Source organism: Tursiops truncatus, chromosome 16 (genome assembly GCF_011762595.2).
Source record: "Tursiops truncatus isolate mTurTru1 chromosome 16, mTurTru1.mat.Y, whole genome shotgun sequence".
NCBI classification, from domain to species: Eukaryota; Metazoa; Chordata; class Mammalia; order Artiodactyla; family Delphinidae; genus Tursiops; species Tursiops truncatus.
In genome coordinates, this window is record NC_047049.1 from 31,187,359 (window position 1) to 31,204,873 (window position 17,515).

The 17,515-nt window shown below is 38.9% G+C and overlaps 1 long non-coding RNA gene across 1 annotated transcript in view; it reads left to right on the forward strand.

Annotated features, from left to right (window-relative positions):
* Window positions 1-20: 20 nt before the first annotated feature.
* LOC109550647 (uncharacterized) overlaps window positions 21-17,515 on the forward strand; it is a 31,895-nt gene continuing 14,400 nt past the window's right edge. Inside the window, exons 1-2 of the long non-coding RNA XR_002177208.3 lie at window positions 21-941; window positions 1,736-1,794. This is a non-coding gene — a long non-coding RNA (uncharacterized lncRNA). The remainder of the gene's footprint in view (window positions 942-1,735; window positions 1,795-17,515) is intronic.

Here is a 17,515-nt window from a genome sequence, read left to right on the forward strand (position 1 = left end):
CACCCGGATGCAGTTATCATGGCTGCTATCAGTGATGGACCGCAATGGAGGTCGAGTCAAGAGTTGCTCGGGAAGCCCTCAGAGTTTGGGGCTTCAAGGAGGCCTGTCAAAGGACAAAAGATGAGATCGCTGGGCGGCAGGGTGTCCCAAAGGGTCCTAGAAACTGCGCCTCCGCGATTCCTGTTAACTTGCCGCCAAGTTTTTCTAGAGGAGTCGCTCCTCTTGGCAGGGTGGAGCCTCGCTTCCTACCCAGCACTTCTTTGTGTGCCGGGTTTCTGTTCCGGGCTTTTCCAGCTGCTTAGGAGCTGAGGGGGCAGTGCGGTGGCTGGCCGGGGAGGAGCGGGTGGGCCGGAGTGTAGAACAGAGATAGGTGGGGCGCGCTGGCGACTCTGAGGCGGCCAGGCTGGGGGCGCCCTAGAGTACAGCCCCGAACTGCCGCCCCCTCTGGAGCCTGGCCGCTAGAGGCTGAGATGCTTCTCACCAAGGGGCGCTCCGAGTAAGCCATAGAGCTCTTCCCTGCCGACCCAGCTTTACTCAACTTTGATCTTCAAAAACATCTAGGATATGTATTGATATAATGCAGTATGTGATTGGTTTGGGGTTTTTTTTGTCCCAAATACAAGCAAACTAATAATGTTAGTAAGTTTTAGAATAGGGAAAGTTCGCATGTTGAGTCATGTGGTGGTTTTCTTTTAAGGTTTAAATTTGGATAACATGCTAGTGCTTACTAGATTTTACCAAAAGCATTCTTTTACTGAGCTTTGCTGCTGTGCAGTTATGATGAAACATGAAGATGCCAGAATTGTACCTCACGATAAGGCTTTAATTGCCAGAAGGTTCTGAAAGTGCAACAGTAATTCTAGGTTTAGATATATTAATTTGAGTTAGTTCTCTTGCAGGGTGCCCTATAGGTTTTGTCATCGGGTGAAACAGGAACAAATGTGAGTTGATTAATATTTCCTAGTAGTTAAAATTACTTCTTAAGTGCTTAATTACTTATTAAGTAATTTTAAGAAGTTAAAATTACTTCCTAAATGCTTAACTGTATATCTGTTGGATTCCAAATCTCAATTGAAACCATTATTTGTCTGAAATAGGTAATGAGCTGATAATGTGTGAAGACATACAGAATATTACTATTTTTATAGAAACAAAAATATGGAAACTAATATTTAAAGCAGGTTGATTCAATGTAATGTAATGTGTTGTAATTTGGATTTTCACTTAAACTCTCAAAATTAAAAGAGCTGACCTAGGAAGTCTTAAAAATGAAGAAAATAAAAAAGAAATGTGAACATTTACCCCTTCTCTGAATATTCTGTTGTTTGAGTGGAAAATAAATGACATTAGAAAGCACCTGGGATTTGTTTTTACAATTACATACTATGTGCAAAGCACTGAGTTGAGAATGGATGAGAAAGTGCTTTGTAATATATAAAGTAATATATAAATCATAACAGTTATTACTCTCACTCTTCTGGCCAAATCATGTCTCCCTGTGGTGCATTTTAAGCTCCAAACATGTAGTTCTTGTACTAGTATTAATATATACAGTTGTAGTAGTATTTTAAAGAAACCAAAAATGAATGCTCTGTTATACATTTTAAATGTTTTTCCTTGTTTATGTGTTCTTTGAGGTTGTGTTTACAAGTGCATTTGTACACATTAGAGTACTGGTAATTTGATGGTCAGGGGTGGAGGGGGAGATTCTTACTTTTTGTATGGTTTCTTGCAGGTAGGTCTGCTGGGGTCTTGGCACAGTACCACATGGACCTGGACAAAAGCATTGTTAAGGTGGACATTTTTATTACACTAATCAGTTCAAACGTTTGACCAGTCTATTTAGTTTTCTGAAACTTTAACCAAATGACTAGATGTGAGCTTCATATAGTGATCTGTATTTGTGGGATAATTCATGATCAGTTTATTTTCTACCAAATGTAAAGTTTGATCTCAAATAGGTAACTTTTTTGGAGCACTTACCATTTGCTAATCTCTGTGTTAAGTCCTATACATGCATTATCTCGCTTAATACTTAAAGTAACATATTAATTAGGTCTCTTAAACTTCCTATTTTACAGATAGAGAAATGAGGCAAAGAGGGATTAAGATCTTTGCCCCTGGTCCCAAAGTTAGAGCCGTGTACTAGAGGCTTTCCTTCCATTAACTGAAGACTTAGGTAGAAGAAGAATGAGATTGGAACTCAGACCTGGACTCTTGTCCTGCCTACTCTGCTTTGTGAATTAGGGCAAGTCATTTAACCTCTCTGAATTTCATTTTCCTCTGCTGTAACAGATGAACACTTTGAACTATTATACTTTATTGAATCCTGAGTCATCAAAAATCCTTAAAAGGGTGCCTTCACCATTATCTGCTGGATTTTCTTCCAAGCCCCTGACACTCATTCCATAAGTTTTGATGCACACATGCTAGCAGTGACAACTCTATTGCTGCCTGGTCTGACCACACTGTAAGATGTGGCTGATTTCAGAGATGTCAGAATGTAAAATACTGTGCATCTTGGAATTGATGACAGACCATAGGTGATCTCTGAGCTCCTTTTCAACCTCAGTTCTATGACATCTGTGACTTAATAACATTTTATTGCTGGTTTATGTATTTTTTAATGTAAATGATTCAAGATAAAACGTAAGCTTCTTGCTAGTGGAAAAGTAAGAATCATTTCTGTCTTTTTCACCTCTGAATCCCCAATAGCTAGAACAATGCCTAGCATGTAGTAAATGCTCAATATATATTTACTGAATGAATTAAGCAAATCTTCATTTCATATTGCAAATATAACTTTTTAAAAAATTGTGTTCTACTTGAAGTTGACGTAAAATATAATAGTATCAACAGTGCAAAAATATTTTGCTAACATTTTTTTGAATGCAAAAGTGCACTGTTAAAAAACAGTGGTGTTTCTTTCCAAACATCTTTTCTGCTTACTGTTGTTGATTGTCATCAAATGTGGAGTACATTTAAAAAAATTTTTTTTAAAACTTTATTGAAGTGTAGTTGATTCACAGTGTTGTGTTAATTTGTAGTATGTTTTGGTCCTTGAAGAGGATGATAAAAATTGAAATGCCAACATAGAGACTTTTTAAAAAGGAATCACAGAGATCTTCAATTTAACGAAAGTTGGAAAATGTTATTTCATATCTTTATTAACTTTTTATGAGTATTCTGGAGGTGATTAAGCATGCCATTCTTCCAAATGTACAAATGTGTCTGAGTTATGAATGATGAAAATAAATTATAATTGCACAATAGTTTGAAACTATGTGAATGGGCAGAAAAGTGTTTTAGGTTTTGGGGTGGGCAAGTGTAAAATAATGTAACTAAAGAAATTATCCCAACTATATAGTATGTCTAATGATACCTGCACTTTCAGTTAGAACCAGGAAGAAGGCATAGGAATTATTATACAGTTGTATAGACTGTTATCTGGAGATAATCAACTAAGCGTTCTTCTGTAGCCAGAAAGGCCAACAAGATGTGAGGTATCATGAAAGGGATTTGGGAAAAGTCAACAAACAATATCTTACCCTCAAAATACACAGTGGTCTGTCTAAACATGAGATACATGCGGTTACTTTACATTCATGATGGATAGATCCAGAATGTTCAAAATCCTTTCAATCCCGTCCCCACCACTGTGTGGCTTGTGGGATCTTAGTTCCCCGACCAGGGATTGAACCCAGGCCTGGCAGTGAAAGCACCGAGTCCTAATCACTGTACAGTCAGGGAATTCCCTCAATTCTTAAATATGACTATAGCTATAATTTTCATCACAGGATTCTGGAAGGCCTATATGCCTGTATGCCTAACTTTTAAAGACTAAATACTAATACTCCTAAATAGAAATAAAGTCATTTACATAGCTACTAAAATTTCTATCACTAAAATAAACTCTGTACCACATTACAGCACATTATTACTGAATGAAAATTAACCAGTAACTTCTCTGAATTTCTACTATCAGTTTGCTTTTCTCATGACCCTTTTTCACAGAAAATGCAGTTTTTATTCCTTTATAAGTTATTGCCTGTGTAATAATAAGGAGGGAATAATGTTCACCCCTCTTAGTACTTATTTCCTTTCACAGACCGTATCAATGTATACTTTCCCGAATCCCCAAACCCAAAGGAGAATAAGCCCAGGGGCCCACAGGAAGTTATTTTATGGGCCCAAATAAAACAATTCATTTTTTTTTGAGGTTTTAAAAATAATTTATGCTTATTGATTAAAGGCTTATTCCTCTCAAGGTTTGGCGAGTGCTCCAAGGAGGAGTGATATTTATCATTAAGTCTGGAGCAAATATGTTCCTTGAGTTCAATAACTGAAGAATTTCTTAAGTACCTAATGATTGCTTTGTACTACCTCAAAGTTTTTTGTTTTTTTTTTTAAGAGGGCTTTCTCCGGTTGCGGCAAGCGGGGGCCACTCTTCATCGCGGTGCGCAGGCCTCTCACTGTCACGGCCTTTCCCGTCGCGCAGGCTCAGTAGTTGTGGCTTATGGGCTTAGTTGCTCCGCGGCATGTGGGATCTTCCCAGACCATGGCTCGAACCCGTGTCCCCTGCATTGGCAGGCAGATTCTTAACCACTGCGCCACCAGGGAAGCCCCTCAAAGTTTTTTTCTTTAAAATTTCTACTATTTCCACACTTTTTTCTCCATCTTTCGGTTTTCCTATAAATAAGTCACAGTAAAAGAAGAATTTATATCAAATGTAGATAATTTGGAAAATTTGTCATTTGGCGAGAATCTCACTGATGCAAAATAATAAACTCAGAAAGGCATGGGACGCTTGAAAGGAGGACTAGAAACAAAAATTTTAAGCCCTCATATTATTTACCTTCATCAAATGTGAATTTATAAGCATTACGTTTACTCTTTAGGGCAAGGAATATAAATGCAATGTTGCTAATTTTTTAATATAAATGTATTTATTTTTGGCTGCATTGGGTCTTCGTTGCTGTGCACGGGCTTTCTCTAATTGCGGCGAGCGGGGGCTACTCTTCGTTGTGGTGCGCGGGCTTCTCACTGTGGTGGCGTCTCGTTGCAGAGCATGGGCTCTAGGCACGCAGGCTTCAGTAGTTGTGGCACATGGGCTTCAGTAGTAGTGGCTTGCTGGCTCTAGGGCGCAGACTCAGTAGTTGTGGCACATGGGCTTAGCTGCTTCATGGCATGTGGGATCTTCCTGGACCAAGGCTCGAACCAGTGTTCCCTGCATTGGCAGGCAGATTCCTAACCACTGCGCCACCAGGGAAGCCCCAATGTTGCTAATTTAAGATATCTGGTTTTAGTTTGGTATATTGAGGGTAAAGGATTTTACAAGTTCCCTAACAACCTTATTCCTCAGATCTTGATTTTTTTCCTTTGAGGTCTCATCCGTGACTTCTTTCTTTTTTTAACTTTTTTTTAAACATCTTTATTGGAGTATAATTGCTTTACAATGGAGTGTTAGTTTCTGCTTTGTAACAAAGTGAATCAGCTATACATATATCCCCATATCTCCTCCCTCTTGCGTCTCCCTCCCACCCTCCCTATTCCACCCCTCTAGGCAGTCACGAAGCACCGAGCTAATCACCCTGTGCTATGCGGCTGCTTCCCACTAGCTATCTGTTTTACATTTGGTAGTGTATATATGTCCATGCCACTCTGTCACTTCGTCCCAGCTTACCCTTCCCCATCCCCTTGTCTTCAAGTCCATTCTCTATGTCTGCATCATTATTCCTGTCCTGCCCCTATGTTCTTCATAACCATTTTCTTTTTTTAGATTCCATATATATGTGTTAGCATATGGTATTTGTTTTCCTCTTTCTGACTTCACTTTATATGACAGACTCTAGGTCCATCCACCTCACTACAAGTAACTCAATTTCGTTTCTTTTTATGGCTGAGTAATATTCCATTGTATATATGTGCCACATCTTCTTTATCCATTCATCTCTCAATGGACACTTAGGTTGCTTCCATGTGCTGGCTATTGTAAATAGAGCTGCAGTGAACATTGTGGTACATGACTCTTTTTGAATTATGGTTTTCTCAGGGTACATGCCCAGTAGTGGGATTGCTGGGTCATATGGTAGTTCTATTTTTAGTTTTTTAAGGAACCTCCATACTGTTCTCGATAATGGCTGTATGGAATTTACATTCCCGCCAACACTGCAACAGGGTTCCCTTTTCTCCACACCCTCTCCACCATTTATTGTTTGTAGATTTTTTGGTGATGGCCATTCTGACTGGTGTGAGGTGATACCTCAATGGAGTTTTGATTTGCATTTCTGTAATGATTAGTGATGTTGAGCAATGTATTTGTTGGCAATCTGTATATCTTCTTCAGAGAAATGTCTGTTTAGGTGTTCTGCCACTTTTGGATTGGGTGGTTTGTTTTTTTGATATTGAGCTGCATGAGCTGCTTATAAATTTTGGAGATTAATCCTTTGTCAGTTGCTTCATTTGCAAATACTTTCTCCCATTCTGTGGGTTGTCTTTTCATCTTCTTTATGGTTTCCTTTGCTGTGCAAAAGCTTTTAAGTTTCATTAGGTCCCATTTGTTTATTTTTGTTTTTATTTCCCTTTCTCTAGGAGGTGGGTCAAAAAGGATCTTGCTGTGATTTATGTCATAGTGTTCTGCCTGTGTTTTCCTCTAAGAGTTTTATAGTGTCTGGCTTACATTTAGGTCTTTAATCCATTTTGAGTTTATTTTTGTGTATGGTGTTAGGGAGTGTTCTAATTCCATTCTTTTACATGTAGCTGTCCAGTTTTCCCAGCACCACTTACTGAAGAGGCTGTCTTTTCTCCATGGTATATTCTTGACTCCCTTATCAAAAATAAGGCAACCATATGTGTGTGGGTTTATCTCTGGGATTTCTATCCTGTTCCATTGATCTGTATTTCTGTTTTTGTGTCAATACCATACTGTCTTGATTATTGTAGCTTTGTAGTATATTCTGAAGTCTGTAGTATATTCTGAAGTATATTCTGAAGTCTGAAGTCTGAAGCCTGATTCCTCCAGCTCTGTTTTTCTTTCTCAAGATTGCTTTCGCTATTCAGGGTCTTTTGTGCTTCCATACAAATTGTTAAATTTTTTGTTCTAGTTCTATGAGAAATGCCATTGGTAGTTTGATAGGGATTACATTGAATCTGTAGATTGCTTTGGGTAGTATAATCATTTTCACAATGTTGATTCTTCCAATCCAAAAGCATGGTATATCTCTCCATCTATTTGTATCATCTTTAATTTCTTTCATCAGTGTCTTATAGTTTTCTGCATACAGGTCTTTTGTCTCCTTAGGTAGGTTTATTCCTAGGTATTTTATTCTTTTTGTTGCAGTGGTAGATGGGAGTGTTTCCTTAATTTCTCTTTGAGATTTTTCATCATTAGTGTATAGGGATGCAAGAGATTTCTGTGCATTAATTTTTTATCCTGCTACTTTACCAAATTCATTGATTAGCTCTAGTAGTTTTCTGGTAGCATCTTTAGGATTCTCTGTGTATAGTATCATGTCATCTGCAAACAGTGGCAGCTTTACTTCTTTTTTACCAATTTGGATTCCTTTAATTTTTCTTCTCTGATTGCTGTGGCTAAAACTTCCTTGTATTGTTCCTGATATTAGATGAAATCGTTTCAGTTTTTCACCATTGAGGACGATGTTGCCCTTGGGTTTGTCATATATGGCCTTTATTATGTTGAGGTAAGTTCCCTCTATGCCTACTTTCTGGAGGGTTTTTATCATAAATAGGTGTTGAATTTTGTCAGAAGCTTTTTCTGGATCTATTCAGATGATCATATGGTTTTTCTCCTTCAGTTTGTTATTATGGTGTATCACATTGATTGATTTGCCTATATTGAAGAATCCTTGCACTTCTGGGATAAACCCCACTTGATCATGGTGTATGATCCTTTTAATGTGCTGTTGGATTCTGTTTGCTAGTATTTTGTTGAGGACTTTTGCATCTGTGTTCATCAGTGATATTGGCCTGTAGTTTTCTTTCTTTGTGACATCTTTGTCTGGTTTTGGTATCAGGGTGATGGTGGCCTCGTAGAATGAGTTTGGGAGTGTTCCTCCCTCTGCTATATTTTGGAAGAGTTTGAGAAGGATAGGTGTTAGCTTTTCTCTAAATGTTTGATAGAATTTACCTGTGAAGCCATCTGGTCCTGGGCTTTTGTTTGTTGGAAGATTTTTAATCACAGTCTCAATTTCAGTGCTTGTGATTGGACTGTTTATATTTTCTATTTCTTCTTGGTTCAGTCTCAGAAGGTTGTGCTTTTCTAAGAATTTGTCCGTTTCCTCCAGGTTGTCCAATTTATTGGAATATAGTTGCTTGTAGTAATCTCTCATGATCCTTTGTGTTTCTGCAGTGTCAGTTGTTACGTCTCCTTTTTCATTTCTAATTCTATTGATTTGAGTCTTCTGCTTTATTTTCTTGATGAGTCTGGCTAATGGTTTATAAATTTTGTGTATCTTCTCAAAGAACCAGCTTTTAGTTTTATTGATCTTTGCTATTGTTTCCTTCATTTCTTTTTCATTTACTTCTGATCTGACCTTTGATTTTTTTCCTTCTGCTAACTCTGGAGTTTTTTTGTTCCTCTTTCTCTAATTGCTTTATGTGTAAGGTTAGGTTGTTTATTTGAGATGTTTCTTGTTTGTTGAGGTAGGATTGTACAGCTATAAACTTCCCTCTTAGAACTGCTTTTGCTGCATCCTGTAGGCTTTGGGTCATCGTGTTTTCATTGTCACTTGTTTCTAGGTATGTTTTGATTTCCTCAGTGACCTCTTAGTTATTTTGTAGTGTATTGTTTAGTCTTCATGTGTTTGTATTTTGTACAGATTTTTTCCTGTAATTGATATCTAGTCTCATAGCGTTGTGGTTGGAAAAGATACTTGATACGATTTCATTTTTCTTAAATTTACCAAGGCTTGATTTGTGACCCAGGATATTATCTATCCTGGAGAATGTTCCATGAGCACTTGAGAAGAAAGTGTATTCTGTTGTTTTTGGATGGAATGCCCTATAAATATCAATTAAGTCCATCTTGTTTAATGTGTCATTTAAAGCTTGTGTTTCGTTATTTATTTTCATTTTGGATGATCTGTGCGTTGGTGAAAGTGGGGTGTTAAAGTCCCCTACTATGATTGTGTTACTGTCAATTTCCCCTTTTATGGCTGTTAGCATTTGCCTTATGTATCGAGGTGCTCCTATGTTGGGTGCATAAATATTTACAATTGTTATATCTTCTTCTTGGATTGATCTCTTGATCATTATATAGTGTCCTTCTTTGTCTCTTGTAATAGTTTTTGTTTTAAAGTCTATTTTGTTGGATATGAGAATTGCTACTCCAGCTTTCTTTTGATTTCCATTTGCATGGAATATCTTTGTCCATCCCCTCACTTTCAATCTGTATGTGTCTCTAGGTCTGAAGTGGGTCTCTTGTAGGCAGCATATATATGGGTCTTGTTTTTCCATCCATTCAGCCAGTCTATATCTTTTGGTTGGAGCAGTTAATCCATTTACATTTAAGGTAGTTATCGATATGTATGTTCCTATTACCAAATTCTTAATTGCTTTGGCTTTGTTATTGTAGGTCTTTTGCTTCTCTTGTGTTTCCTGCCTAGAGAAGTTCCTCTAGCATTTGTTGTAAAGCTGGATTGGTGGTGCTGAATTCTCTTAGCTTTTGTTTGTAAAGGTTTTAAATTCTCCGTTGAATCTGAATGAGATCCTTGCTGGGTAGAGTAATCTTGGCTGTAGGTTTTTCCCTTTCATAACTTTAAATATGTCCTGCCACTCCCTTCTGGCTTGCAGAGTTTCTGCTGAAAGATCAGCTGTTAACCTTATGAGAATTCCCTTGTATGTTATTTGTTGTTTTTCCCTTGCTGCTTTTAATTCTTTTTCTTTGTATTTAATTTTTGATAGTGTGATTAATATGTGTCTTGACCTGTTTCTCCTTGGATTTATCCTGTGTGAGACTCTCTGTGCTTCCTGGACTTGATTGACTATTTCCTTTCCCATATTAGGGAAGTTTTCAACTATAATCTCTTCAAATATTTTCTCAGTCCCTTTCTTTTTCTCTTCTTCTGGAACCCCTATAATTCGAATGTTGGTACGTTTAACGTTGTCCCAGAGGTCTCTGAGACTGTCCTCAATTCTTTTCATTCTTTTTTCTTTATTCTGCTTTGTGGTAGTTATTTCCACTATTTTATCTTCGAGGTCACTTATCCGTTCTTCTGCCTCAGTTATTCTGCTATTGATTCCTTATGGAGAAATGTTAATTTCATTTATAGTGTTATTCATCATTGTTTGTTTGCTCTTTAGTTCTTTTAGGTCCTTGTTAAACATTTCTTGTATTTTCTCCATTCTATTTCCAAGATTTTGGATCATTTTTACTATCATTACTCTGAATTTTTTTTCAGGTAGACTGCCTATTTCCTCGTCATTTGTTTGGACTGATAGGTTTTTGCCTTGCTCCTTCATCTGCTGTGTGTTTCTCTATCTTCTCATTTTTCTTCACTTACTGTGTTTGGGGTCTCCTTTTCGCAGGCTGCATGTTCGTAGTTCCTGTTGTTTTTGGTGTCTGCCCCAGTGGCTAAGGTTGGTTCAGTGGGTTGTGTAGGCTTCCTGGTGAAGGGGACTGGTGCCTGTGTTCTGGTGGATGAGGTTGGATCTTGTCTTTCTGGTGGGGAGGACCACGTCTGCTGGTGTGTTTTCGGGTGTGTGTGACCTTATTATGATTTTAGGCAGCCTCTCTGCTAATGGGTGGGGTTGTGTTCCCGTCTTGCTAGTTGTTTGGTATAGGGTGTCCAGCACTGTAGCCTGCTGGTCATTGAGTGGAGCTGGGTCTCAGTGTTAAGATGGAGATCTCTGGGAGAGCTTTTGCTGTTTGATATTACATGGAGCTGGGAGGTCTCTGGTGTACCAGTATGCTGAACTCGGCTCTCCCACTGCAGAGGCTGAGGCCTGCCACCCAGCCAGAGCACCAAGACCCTGTCAGCCACACAGCTCAGAAAAAAAAGGTGAGAAAAAAAGGAAAGAAAGAAAAAAATAAAATAAAGTTATTAAAATAAAAAATATTTAAAAATTATTAAAAATACAAAAAATTTTAAGTAATAAAAAGAAAGAAAGAAGAGAGCAACCAAACCAAAAAACAAATCCACCAATGATAACAAGTGCTAAAAACTATACTAAAGAAACAAAACAAAAGACGAACAACAAGAAAAAAAAAAACAGACAGAACCCTAGGACAAATGGTAAAAGCAAAGCTATACAGACAAAATCACACAAAGAAGCATACACATACAGACAAAAAGAGAAAAAGGAAGAAAATATATGTCTGTGTATATTAAAAAATGGAAGAGAGCAACCAATAAACAAATCTACCAATGATAATAAACTCTAAATACTGAACTAAGATATACATAAAACTAGAAACAAATCAGATGCAGAAAGCAAACCCCAAGTCTATAGTTGCTCCCAAAGTCCACCTCCTCAGTTTTGGGGTGATTCGTTGTCTATTCAGGTATTCCAGAGATGCAGGGTACTTCACGTTAATTGTAGAGATTTAGTCTGCTGCTCCTGAGGCTGCTGGGAGATATTTCCCTTTCTCTTCTTTGGTCGCACAGCTCCTGAGGTCCAGCTTTGGATTTGGCCTCGCCTCTGCGTGTAGGTCACCCTCTGGCATCTTTTGGGGAGTCTGAGGTCTTCTGCCAGTGTTCAGTAGGTGTTCTGTAAGAGTTGTTCCACATGTAGATGTATTTCTGATGTATTTGTGGGGAGGAAGGTGATCTGCACATGTTACTCCTCTGCCATCTTGAAGTTCTCCCCCCATGACTTCTTTTAATATGGAGTATTCATAAATGTTATCCTACAAGTTGGTGAAGAAATATTAAATTTCCTTTCTAATCTTTATTAGAAAATCAATCTTTATATTTAATTGCTTAAATTCTTGATGGCCCATTTTAATTGGCAGAATATTATTTTTATGCTCTGCCTCCTACTTTGGTGACTGTGAGAAGTCTTTTGTTTAAGAAACAACATTTATGAAGTGCTTACACAGGGTTAAGAGATAGACATGAAAAGATGACTACACCTTGCCACAGCCTGGGAATACCTATATGAGAGTGATGTTTAAACATATAACTGTTGATGAAGGATGATCCATACTGTGATGAAAGTATGCATGGAGTAGAGAGAGACAGCAGTGATTCTTCCCAGAATCTGGAGAGCATATTAAATAAAGGGGAGGGGAGGGGCTTCATAGAGCTTTGATACCTTGAAGAGACAGGCTCCTTTGTGAAAGCCCTCTAAGCAGCTTGGTGGCTGTGTTTCTCAACAGGGACAGCGTTAACATAGGATAGGACAGTTCATCACCACTGGACTCTCATAAGCATTGCAGGATATTTAGCAGCCTTGTATCTGTGGTCTTTTCCCACCAACTAGCTTCAGCTGGGGTCAGGAGGTGCCACTGGCTTCCTCACTCCCCATTTTTGATCTTTATACACGCTCACACTAGCACTTTCTGACCCTTCATGTTCATGTCTTTCTCATTCATTTCCTTTCATTCACCAAAGACTTTTGGTACCTGGCTTTAAGTTTCCCTTACTTCTCCAAGTCCCACCTTTAAGCCACGTGACTAAAAATTCTGTATGGGTAACCCAGGCAATATCCTGGCCCCTCAGTTGCTTGACTTCCTTAAATTCAATGACCTTTACCTTTTTGCAACGCCACTCATTCCCTGGACTTTGTCATCATTTATGTCAGCTTCACCCTTAAAAGCTTAAAATAAACTCTTCGACTTTCTGCCCATTCTCCCAACTTTCTAACTGAATGACTTCTAGTGCATCTGTACTTCAGCTTCAAGGACTCCAAGCCCTTGACTGCACTACTCTTTCTCTATCAGTTTCTTCTGCTTTCCACTTCCCATCACTTCAACCACTACATTCTTGCACTCTTGTCCTTCTGTTGCACCTACCCAATAAAACCCAACCCAAGGTCAGAAATGATAATAATCGCTAACATGGACTGTGTGCTTACTGTATTCCAGTTGCTCTAAGTTTACCTGGATTGTCTCCTTTAATCTTCATAACAGCCCTGTGAGATAGGCATTATTATTATTTCCATTTTGCAGATAAGGAAACTAAAGTACAGTTTCTATCTATTAAGTAGTGTCTCTAGAATACGAACCCAAGCAGCTTGCCACTAGAACCCATGCTCTTAACTACTACTTTAGACTGTCTTCCAAACCAGTTTTCTTCTCCTTCTGCTTCCATACTTGGACTGATGAGCCATTTTAGGGACAGAGTAGTTTGGCTAGATGGAGAGTATAGAAAGTACTCATCTTACCCCTTGGTTCAGTAAGTGACCCTCTTGGTACTTTTCCAGCCAAGCCAGGAAACACAGAGGTTTCAGTCATTTAAAAAAGTAAAAGTATTCTTAGCTTTCAGGCCTAAGCTTGCCCAACTCTGCTCTAGATGGCTCACAAGATTTTGCTACCCCCTTAGGGTGTAGAGGAGTCACACGGTTAGGCATTTGAATCCCAGCTTCACTACTTACTGGTTGTGTGGCCTTCGGCATATATCTCCCCCTCCCTTTTATTTATTTATTTTTATTATTATTATATTGGCCATGCTTAGCCACTTGCGGGATCTTAATTCCCTGACCAGGGATCAAACCCATGCCCCCTGCATTGGAATCTCTGGACCACCAGGGAATTCCCTCCCCCTCCCTTTTAAAGGAGACTTTCTGGAGGTCTCAAAGAGTGCTTCCACTTATATTTCATTTGCTGAAACTTAGTCACAGGGCTCTACCTAACTGAAAGGGAGGCTGGGAAATTAGGCTCGGTGACCATATGTGCCCAGTTGAGAATTGGGGTTTTGTTACTAAGGCTGACTGAGAGCATGTGTTTGGGTAGGTAACACAGTCTGTGTCATACACTTCCTGTCTACAGCCCTGTCCAGATATTCTCTGAGCCCTTGAATAGACTCTTGAATTAAACCAGACACTGAGTTTAGTCACAGCTACCTGCTTGGGAAGGTGCCTCACAATGATCATTGTTAAGTTATGATGAGAGAAACCAGATATTAAAGTCCAAGGACTCTCAGTACAGTCTGTGAAAACTCCTATTAGTATTAACAAAAAGCGTCATCCCAAAAGTCTTTAGAATGTTACCATTTCAGATTTCTTTTGTGATGTTCTGTTTTCCATACTCTTCCAAAGTTCTGGATCAGATTCTAAGGTTAGTTCTATTTCTGGTGATGACAATACTTTGATGAACAAAATGTCAGCATGGAATTTTTCTACCATGCTGGTCATTAAAAATTCAAAATAAATAGGTATAATGATTTTAAATATTTTGCTTTAGGTTTTTTTCTTCTGGTAAATGCTTGTCTCCACAGCACCTGGGCTTTTAAAAAATTGATAGTGGTGACATTTGAGTAAATGGCACCTTGGTTGACCATCTCCAGAGGATTTCATGATAGGCTTAATCTTATTCAAGGTCTTTGACTTAGTGTCTGTTATCAGAGTACTTATCCAGATACAAGGGAAACTCTTCCAGAGTCATAAAAACAGTCATGCGGAAATGGTTTCCACAGAGCACACTGCTCTACAACTGCCCACAAAAGAGGGCATTCCAAAAGCTTATACATAGCACATCAAAAGTATTAGGGTGGGAACTGGTGCCTTAGGTTATTTGGATTTAGAGGAATAAGCCTTTCTGTTTGGATGAAAATAACATGATTTTATACTGTTATTGAACAAATAAAACATGTTTTGTTTACACAATTTATATACTATAATTTTATCATGTTTCTGACAGTTGGCAAAAACTATTTTGCTTTTGTGGAAATAGTGGGAGCACATGTCTGTCTGTTGGGTTCCCCTCTTTCAAAGCTGTTTTATGCTGAAATGTGTCCTCTCCGAAATGGAAAAACATCACCATCTTCTTGAGGGCTTTATTTGATGGTGTTATTGTTAGGTAGCCAGAGACCTCTGGGTTTGTTTTTTTTTTTAATTTATTTTTTTGGCTGCGTTGGGTCTTCGTTGCTGCGCGTGGGCTTTCTCCGGCTGCGGTGAGCAGGGGCTACTCTTCGTTGCGGTGCACGGGCTTCTCATTGCGGTGGCTTCTCTTGTTGCGGAGCACAGGCTCTAGGTGCGCAGGCTTCAGTAGTTGTGACACACGGGCTCAGTAGTTGTGGCTCGCAGGCTTAGTAGTTGTGGCACGCAGGCTGTAGAGCACAGGCTCAGTAGTTGTGGCGCACGGGCTTAGTTGCTCCACGGCACGTGGGATCTTCCTGGACCAGGGCTCGAACCTGTGTCCCCTGCACTGGCAGGCGGATTCTTAACTACTGCACCACCAAGGAAGCCCCTGACCTCTGGGGTTTTTTTGTTTGTTTGTTTGTTTTTGTTTTTTCTTAATGGTGAAGTCATTTTTATTTCAGTACTTGACAAAATATCCCATAAAATTCAAAACTTCTACCATTATACAAAAATAAGTCTCTACAAGTGATATTATCTGTCTTCATCACCAGTAGCAAATATATTAGGCAGAAACATATAACTTCAGTAGCCTTATAAGAAAAGTGCAGGACACCTCAAGCTACACATTCAACAGTAACATAATGCCAAAAGTTTAATCTTTTCACAAGCTCTGGGTTTTAATTTAAATGTTTTGGGTCACCTAGAGCAGCAGTCCCCAACCTTTTTGACACCAGGGACCGGTTTCATGGAAGACAATTTTTCCACGGACTGGGAGGGGAGGGGGGGATGGTTTCGGGATGATTCAAGTGCATTACATTTATTGTGCACTTTATTTCTATTATTATTACATTGTAATATATAACAAAATAATTATACAGCTCACCATAATGCTGACAGGAGGTGGAACTCAGGTGGTAATGCGAGCGATGGGAAGCCGCTGTAAATACCAATCTGCCACTCGCCTCCTGCTGTGCGGCCTGGTTCCTAACAGGCCACGGACTGCTACCAGTCCTCAGCCTGGGGGGTTGGGGACCCTTGACCTAGAGTGTCTGTAGTTATAGAGTGAATTGATTTATTGTGAAGTTGATATATAAATGACTTTTCTTGAAAGCATGCTGGTTCTTTATTTGTTCTCTGCTAAGTAAAACATCTTTGGGCATTGAGAGTGGGATCCTATTAAAAAGAAACCTGCAGAAATACTTTCTAAGGCTTTCATCTAGAACCTCTTTGAGGCATAATGAAGAACTCAGTCTACTTGATCTGAGAGGCTTTTTGTTCTCCCTAAAAAGATAGATAAACAAAATGTATTTTCTCCAGTTGTAAAAGTAATCCATATTTACTGTAGAAAAAGAACACAGACAAAGTTACAGAAGAAAAAATAAAAATCATCCACAGGCCCACTACTCAGCAATAACTATGTTAAAGCCTTTGACAAACATCCTTTGAGATGATCAAATTAAATTAGTTAAACATACCCAGTGGAATACCCTAAAGTGATTTGTGAATAAGGGAATGCTTTGAGCCTCTCAATAATCCAACAACTGCTCTCATTTCACACTTCGCTGGGAGGAATCTCTGTAAAGCATGTCTTCCTAAATGTATTAATTGCTAATCTGCAGCACATACCCAAACAATCCTTTCAGTATGTGGTTCTCAGTACTTCTTGGAGATCATGGTTTCTAGGATGACATTTTGTGATGCCTTGATAATAGGACCAGTAGAGGCTTTATTCTCTTAAAGATATGAACAGTATTTCCCTCTGGTGTGTGAAAGAAGAGAGAGAGGTGTGAAATTGAAGGATATGGTCCTATCATCTCAGATTATAGCGAGCCAGTTCCCTACTATCTGAAATCCATGAGGCACCTGTGCCAGAAGCAAAGACACAAAACATTTGCTGAGCCACTTTATTGCCTTTGGTGTGTTGGGATGGAGATTAGTGGTGGCATTTGCTTATGAAGACTTCTGGAGCAGTCATTTTTGAATTCCCTCTAATGCCACACATAATGCCTGAAGCCTAGTAGTTTGGTAGTGTTTAATAAGAGTACTAGCAATTGTGTTAAGAATAACCTTCAAAGAGCACTTGAGGACATATGTTGACACTAGCTCAGTTCTGATGCCACTTAACTATATAAGAGATCCAGACTTTAGCCATGGTTGTCATCCTTCCTGGATGCGATGCTAGCCCAGTAACCTAATATCTAGGAATGGAGGTAGGTACAGGAATAATCTGCAGACAGTACAAGGACACGGCTGCAATCTGGAGCGCGTGCCACTTAGCCCTGCCCTCTACAATGAGGTGGCCTTCTATGGTGAAAAGATGTCACCTGGTGTCTTGGGAGCCTTTAGGAAAAGAAACACATGTACAACAGAAGTACCTTGTTTCTGCATTATATGAAGCATAGTTTTTCAAAGTACAGTCTCAAGACTATCTGTACCAGAATACTCTGTATTGCCTTTTAAAAATGCAAGTTTTTGATTCCCATTCACAATTGTGATAATTTTTTTAAAAAGGTGAGATACACAGAGGTAAATGCAA